A 7933-nucleotide genomic window follows, 5' to 3' on the forward strand; every position below is an offset into this window, starting at 1 on the left:
TCTGGCACTGAAGGGGTATGGTCCCAGATCTCGCGTCAGCATCGACCGCGAGTGACCATTACCCTTATCAAAACCCCCACTAGCTAACAACCCACTTGTGCCCATGCGGGAACGCATCGACACAAGGGTTGAATCCAATCTATCTAGTAACAAAGGAGGACTTACATGGAATAGGAGAATGGTAGAGTGATGCGACATAGCATCACATCTGGTGTACAAAAACGGAAGTATTCACAGCGACGCGGCATCGCACCGCGTCCAGTGAACACTTCTATCAATACAGGAAAGCCTTACCTTAGGCATAGAAGAAGATGAACGTAGTGGTACGGCTGACACCGCACCATACGGACATTTTCGTCACGACAAGGGATGCAGGCAAGACGACGATGCGGCTAGCACCGCATCTCGCGTATTCCTTGATCACAAGTAGGAGACGCGGTAACTTCAGAGGTTACCGCACGTAGCGATGCGGCTTGCACCGCATCCTATGTACTCAAGCAAGTGGTACTGACACCACAGTGCAAGTGGCACCAATGACAGTTACCTGTCAGAGCTACGTAAGCAATGGACTGACGTGGCGTAACCTCCATAACCGACGAGCCTGACACACCTGAAAAGGGGCAGCACGTCGTCAGTCCATCCATCATCATCCTCCTCCACTCCTCGGCTATAAATACCAACCCCAAACCAGGTTTGAGGTATCTTCTCACAACTCCCTCACTACTACTACTATCTTACTTTGCTTCCCAAGCAAACTACTGATTCTCACGCCGGAGAGTGGTAACAAGGAGCACCCCCCACCCCATCCTCCTTGTTACGAGTCACGGCTTGTTTCCTTGTGCAGGAGATCAACCACCGGTGATCCAGCCAGCGATCCTCGAGAGGAAGGGATTAACCCTTCTTGACGAGACCAGTGAGTTAACCCTGCCCGGTTAACCATTGTTTCATCATTGGCGCCCACCGCTACTCTTAGCATTTTCTAATCCATCCCTTTTTCCTCTCTCACGATCATGACTGATCACCAAAACAATACTGCGGATAACCAAAATCCTCCAATCCCAAACCCGGTAGGGGTCAATGCCTCGACCTCCCAACCCGGACACATTGGCACGTCCACACAAAGGAGCCCCTCCTTTATGTTCGGACATGACTTATCACAGTTCCCATCTGTGATCCCACCAGGCACGACAATTCATGCCTGGTACGAGCAGCAGGCAGCTACGCTGACTGCAGCATACAACCGCGCTTGTACTGAAGCGAATATACGAGCTGGGCTTCCCCCAGCACCGCACACCCCTGTTGAGCGTATTTTACAATACGACGGCAGGATCCATTCATGCCCGGCTTCAAGAAGCCGGCGTGAAGAAAGGGGATCGTCTTACTGTTCGGTCCACACCCTCAACGAGGATGATTCCTCATACGGGTCCCACACCAGAGGACCGGTACACACCCGCCTTGGCCCCCATGGCGAGGACAGGAGGCGATCAACCTCCAGACGCGGCCCCGGCATTCAGAGCCGATTGGGCCCACAACCATACACCGAAGGGTACGGTCATACCGACCCTGACGACCATAGCTACCGCGGTGATTCGCATGACACCAGTAGCAGACCGGGAGGACGCAACTATGTTCCTCCCAGTCACCCCCGCAACACATACCTTAGGGCGGCAAAGCGCCCTGCAAACGAACCATACAGGCCAAAGGCAGCGGCCGAAAATTCCAAGTTTGGCACGCGGATTGCCAATGCCCATGTCACCACGACAAAGTTCCCATTCAACGTTGGGAAATACAATGGTTCGACCGACCCGGACGACCACATGAACGTCTTCATGGGCGCGGGCATCAACGGCCAGTGGGATGAACCCACTTGGTGCAATTTTTTCCCCCAGACCCTTACGGGCCTGGCCAGGGCATGGTTCGATTCTTTGCCAGTGGGATCACTGGATTCATTCGAGGACTTGCGCACCAAGTTCCTCGCACATTTTTGCCAGCAGCGACGCCACGAACGAGATTCGTGTGACGTCATGAACATCTGGCGAAGGAACGACGAATCGCTCGAAGCATTCGTCGTCCGTTATAATAAAGAGTGCCTGGAGATAGGTGACGTGGCAGACCAGATGGCACGAAACCACTTCATCCGGGCCGTCAAAGACAGAGAGATGATCATGACCATCTCTGGCAAGGAGGGCTTGCCCAAAAAATGGGAAGATGTCATGACTGCGGTCAAGAAATACGCCCAGACACAGCGGTCACTCGAACCGCATGTGGCAAAGGCAAAACCCCAAGCCGAAACATCCCAACAAGGGTCCAAGCGTAACAATAAACGCAACCGGGACGTTGGAAATCGCGATATTTCCAAACCATACTTCCCGCAAACCAACACGTTCGACCCAAAGAACTACAACCCCGCCCGAGACAATCGGGCGTCCAAGAAAGAATCTCGGGACCGCAACTGGACCGAGATCACCATGTCGCCAAGTGAGGTCCAACTTGCGGACCCACAGTTCTTGCGACCGGCCCAACCAATGAAGTCCAAGAAAAATCAGGACCTCACACTCTACTGTGAGTACCACAAGGACTCGGGCCACACCACCAACAGCTGCATCAGTCTCCGACTGGAAATTGAGCGCGCCTTAAAGGAGGGGAAACTGCAACATCTTTTGCCAGGTGGGCAAAAACCCACCAAGCGCATTACCCCTCACGGCGAAGGTACCTCCTCCGGGAAGCGAACCATGCACGTGGCTTCCACCCACATGATCCACGGAGGCAAGGGCAGGCCGCGGAAAGCGGCAAGAAGGCCGGAATGTGACTGGAAGGACGAGCAAGTCGTCTTTCCAAAAGTCCGAGGCGGACCGCGCGATAGGCGCGCCGTCGTCATTTCAGGCCAACTGGCACACTACTGCACCGAGCGTCTATTCATCGACCCGGGCAGTACATCTGATATAATCTACGAACAATGCTTCAACCAGTTCGACCAGGAGGACAAAGATCGGTTGCAAGCAGTAGATTACCCGTTAACCGGGTTCGCAGGGGAAACTGTCTTTCCCCTAGGCCAGATTACTTTTCCTGTGCGTCTTTCCAGCGGAAACCGCACAAGGACAGAAGAGGTAAACTTCATGATTTTACCTCACACCTCCAAATATGACGTACTCCTCGGGAGAGAATCCCAAGGAGATTTCAATATGATTACGTCGGTCCCCCACTCTGCGGTTGGTTTCCCAACCGAATCGGGGGTCGCGATAATCTACGCCCGCAGGGACGTCATGATGTCGGACGAAGTACGTCCGACAAAGGTCGCAAGGCCCACCCCCAACGACCAGCCAGAAAAATGGGTTCTCAACGCGAGATACCCAGAACAAAAGGTCACATTGGGTCACGCCTTGTCCCCGACCACCAAAGCGCAACTGAAGCAGCTCCTCTTCAGGAACCAAGACATCTTCGCGTGGACACCCGCAGACATGACCGGGGTCCCACGTGATATTGCGCAGCATCACTTGAATACCATGCCAGGTATCAAGCCAGTGATCCAAGGCCAACGCCACCTTGGGTCAGCCAAAAATCAGGCGATGCAAGAGCAGATCGAAGAACTGCTCTCCGCAGGCATCCTGCGGGAAGTTAAATACCAGACTTGGTTGTCCAACCCAGTCATGGTAGAAAAACCGTCCGGGGGGTGGCGCATGTGCGTCGATTACAAAGACCTTAACAAAGCCTGCCCCAAGGATTGTTACGCGCTTCCAGAAATCGACGAAAAGGTCGATAATCTCGCACCATTCAGGTGGAAGTTTTTCCTCGATTGCTACAAAGGATACCATCAAGTACAAATGGCAATCGAGGATGAAGACAAAACGGCATTCCGGACTCCCACCGGAAATTACTGCTATACAAAAATGCCGTTTGGGTTGCGCAACGCGGGCTCAACCTACCAAAAGTTGATGAACGACACTTTCCGCGGCCAAATAAGCAAAAGTGTCGAAATCTACATGGACGACCTGGTCGTCATGAGCATGGAAGAAGATACCATGCTCACAGATATCGAAAGAACATTCCAAACTCTGCGAAGCGTTAACATAAAGCTCAATCCAGGGAAATGCTCGTTTGGAATGGAAGAAGGCAAATTCCTTGGGTTCATCGTGACTAAAGATGGATTCAAGGTAAACCCGGAGAAGGTCCAGGCGATCGAGCGCATGCCATCGCCTTCATCGATGAAGGATATGCAACGGCTAGCCGGCAGGCTAGCGGCACTTAACAGATTCTTAGCCAACCACGCAGCTAAGTCTTATCCGTTCATCAAGACCCTGCGGAGCTGTTCAAAGAAAGAACAATTCCAGTGGACCGCAGAGGCTGAACAGGCCTTCCGGGAAATGAAGGAGTGTTTGATACAACTCCCAACTTTAACCGCACCACGCAAGGATGAGCCACTCATACTATACCTATCCGCCGCGGACAACGCGGTGGGTGCGGTACTAATTGTGGAGCGAAAGGGGGTTCAAACACCCATTTACTACATCAGCAAGATGCTCAACGACCCAGAGACGAGGTACTCAATAATGGAGAAATTGGTGCTAGCATTAGTGCACGCTTCGAGACGGTTGCGTCGCTACTTCGTAAACCACGTCATCACGGTGCTAACCAATTACAGGATCGGCCCGATCCTCTCCAAACCCGACATCTCTGGGCGATTAGCGAAATGGGCCATCGAGCTGGGCGCGCACACGATACATTATAAACCGCGCCCCGCGATTAAAGGCCAGATCTTAGCTGATTTCGCCGCCGAAGTACCGGTGAATCGCATCCAAGAATGCGAAGAAGCACAAACTCCTGCACCAACGCCACCCTCCTCAGAAACATGGGCACTCTTCACAGATGGTGCCTCCAACGACGAAGGGGCGGGTGCAGGTCTGCGACTCGTCAGCCCCGACGGCCAAGAACTCACATATGCAATCCGCCTCGAATTCAAAAGCACAAACAACGAGGCAGAATATGAGGCTCTGTTAGCGGGGCTACGTTTAGCAGTCAAAATCGGCGTGCAACATCTGGAAGCCCACGTCGACTCTTTGTTAGTTGCAGGCCAAGTACGCGGCGACTATGCCGCAAAGGGGGATATCATGATCCTCTACCTCGAGCAAGTCCTGCAACTAAAGTCCAAATTCGCTTCATTCAACATTCGCCATATTAATCGAAGCGAAAACAAGTCCGCAGATGCACTATCAAAACTTGCATCTACCAGCTTCCAACACTTGGCAAAGGAGATACGCATCGAAATCCTGCAAAATCCTTCGGTACCCCTGCGCCAAGTCAACGTCATTCAATACGGTTCAACATCATGGATGACACCTATTATCGCATATCTACAATCCGGTGTGACTCCCGAAAGCAAATCAGAAGCACGCAAACTACAATACAAAGCGTGCCATTATCAGATGGGAGACGGTATCTTATACCGCAAATCATACCTCGGGCCACTACTACGATGCGTCAACCCCCAGGATGCCACATACCTCATTCGAGAGATACACGAGGGCATATGTGGCATACACGCTGGACCACGCATGGTAGTGGCCAAAATCATGAATGCCGGGTATTACTGGCCCGGCATGCACCTGGACGCCGTCAAAGAGTTACGCAAGTGCATCGACTGTCAACGTCATGCTCCAAAAACCTTGCGGCCAAAAAACAACTTAGTCCCCGTCACAACCGCATGGCCCTTTCAGAAATGGGCAATTGACGTTGTGGGACCTTTCCCTGACGCTCCAGGCGCGGTTAAATTTATCATAGTGGCGGTTGACTACTTCACCAAATGGGTAGAAGCAAAACCACTCGCCTCAACCACTGCTATGATAACAAGAAAATTCATTTGGGAACACATCATCTGCCGTTTCGGATTACCAATGTGCATTGTCACCGATAACGGCACCAACTTCGCTGCCGACGAATTTCAAAAATGGCTAGAGGAACTACACATTGAGCACATATTCTCCTCAGTCGCACACCCGCAAGGGAACGGCCAAGTCGAGAGTATCAATAAAAGCCTAGTCGAAGGGATCAAGGCACGGTTGGGAACGGCCAGGCGTGGCTGGGTCGATGAACTCCCAAGTATCTTATGGGCTCACCGCACAAGCCCAAAAACAAGCAATGGGGAAACACCCTTCAGCCTAGTCTACGGTTCAGAAGCGGTGATTCCCGCAGAAGTAGGTCTCCCCTCTCCTAGAATGTTGGCTATTGAAAAACTAGACAACAACATGGAACGCAGGATCGATTTGGACCTCTTGGAAGAAAGGCGCGAAAACGCTGCCATCAACGAGGCCAAATATAAATCCAAACTTGAAAAGTACTACAACGCGCGCATCCGCGTTTGTACTTTCAACCCAGGAGACTACGTCCTACGCGACAATGAGGCATCTAATGCCGAGCGCCCAGGCAAACTCGCCCCCAAGTGGGAAGGACCCTACCTCATCAAAGAGGTCTTAGGGAAAGGCGCGTACAGATTGCAAACACTAGAAGGCGAACCTATCGCACGCACATGGAATGCACAACAGCTTCGACGCTGTTATATGTAAGCCATGTTCTTACATTTCTCTATGTAACCTATCGGGCCGCAGGCCATTTGCAAATCAATAAATAAGCAATTTTCTACATTATTGTTTGTTATTACTATTACAAATGCGTGTTCCACTTTGCGGTATCCCAAAAACAGATTGGCAAAATCTTCATTCGCGATACCCATACAAAGTGGTAACCACACACAAATATTGTAATAGGCCAGCAAAAGGCAAAAAGACTTGCATGTTTTATCCGGCCGGATACACAAGTTTTTGTTAAACACTTAACACAATTCCTGAGCCCAAAAAGGCAAACAATGGAATTGACGCGGACTCATACGACAAAGGTATGGAGTACACTCGACCCCATTCACAAATGGGTAGAGTTCCGGTAATATAAGCTTTTACAAAGCTTAAAGCAATTCTAAAACCCTCACACGGTAAATAACAGAATTGATGCATACACATACAACAAAAGTATGGAGCATACTTGACCCCGTTCATAAATGGGTAAAGTTACGCATACACACGTTCAGACATGCAAGAATTAAAAACACTTGTACAAACTGAACAACGAAACTTTATATTCAAAAAATTCAAGTATCCACATGATGCTTACTGAATTTACATAAAGTTCCTATTCTATACAAGAGGAATACAAAAAGGAGGCACACTCGCCAACCTAAACCCTATTTTGTACCGCTGGTCCCCGCATCTTCTCCGGCACCACCAGCGGACTCTTCCTTTTCCACATCAGGATAAAGCATCCGCAAGCGGTCAACATAGTCCGCAACCTCCAAACACTCGTCCAGCTCCCCTACACAGGCAAGGGGCGTGTCATAAAAGGAGGCTACGGCCGCTTTCAGACGACCTTCGGTATCCACATCACGGAACCCGGATGCCTGATCAGTATAACCGCCTGCGGATAATACATTGATATGCCCAATGCAGTGGTTATAACCAGCCTTGAAGCCAGCATCGCGCGCACGTTCCTTAACCAGGTCCAGACCAGATGAGGTCTCAGGGGCGTTCATGATAGCCTCGACAATCTGCAATAAAAGGATCATAAGTCTTGAATACTAATCCAAGCCAATGTAAAGGCAATGGATACTTACACGCGCGATGCCGTGAGTCCGCAACCACTCACGGTCAGCTTCCAGTTGGTTAAAAGAGGACACCAAGGCATCCTTGGCCTCAGCAGCAGCGTCCGCCCGCTTCTCCGCAGCAGACACGCGGGCAGTAAGGTCCGTAACCGCGACCTCCCGGGCCTGAACCTCAGCCTGTTACAAGAACAGCAAACAGTACACTCGATAAATATTTTCAAAACAATAAAGGAAATATACAACAGAGGTAACGAAACATACCTGAAGGCTGGAAACAACCTTATCCAAACG

Source organism: Helianthus annuus, chromosome 4, assembly GCF_002127325.2.
Source record: "Helianthus annuus cultivar XRQ/B chromosome 4, HanXRQr2.0-SUNRISE, whole genome shotgun sequence".
Classification (NCBI taxonomy): Eukaryota; Viridiplantae; Streptophyta; class Magnoliopsida; order Asterales; family Asteraceae; genus Helianthus; species Helianthus annuus.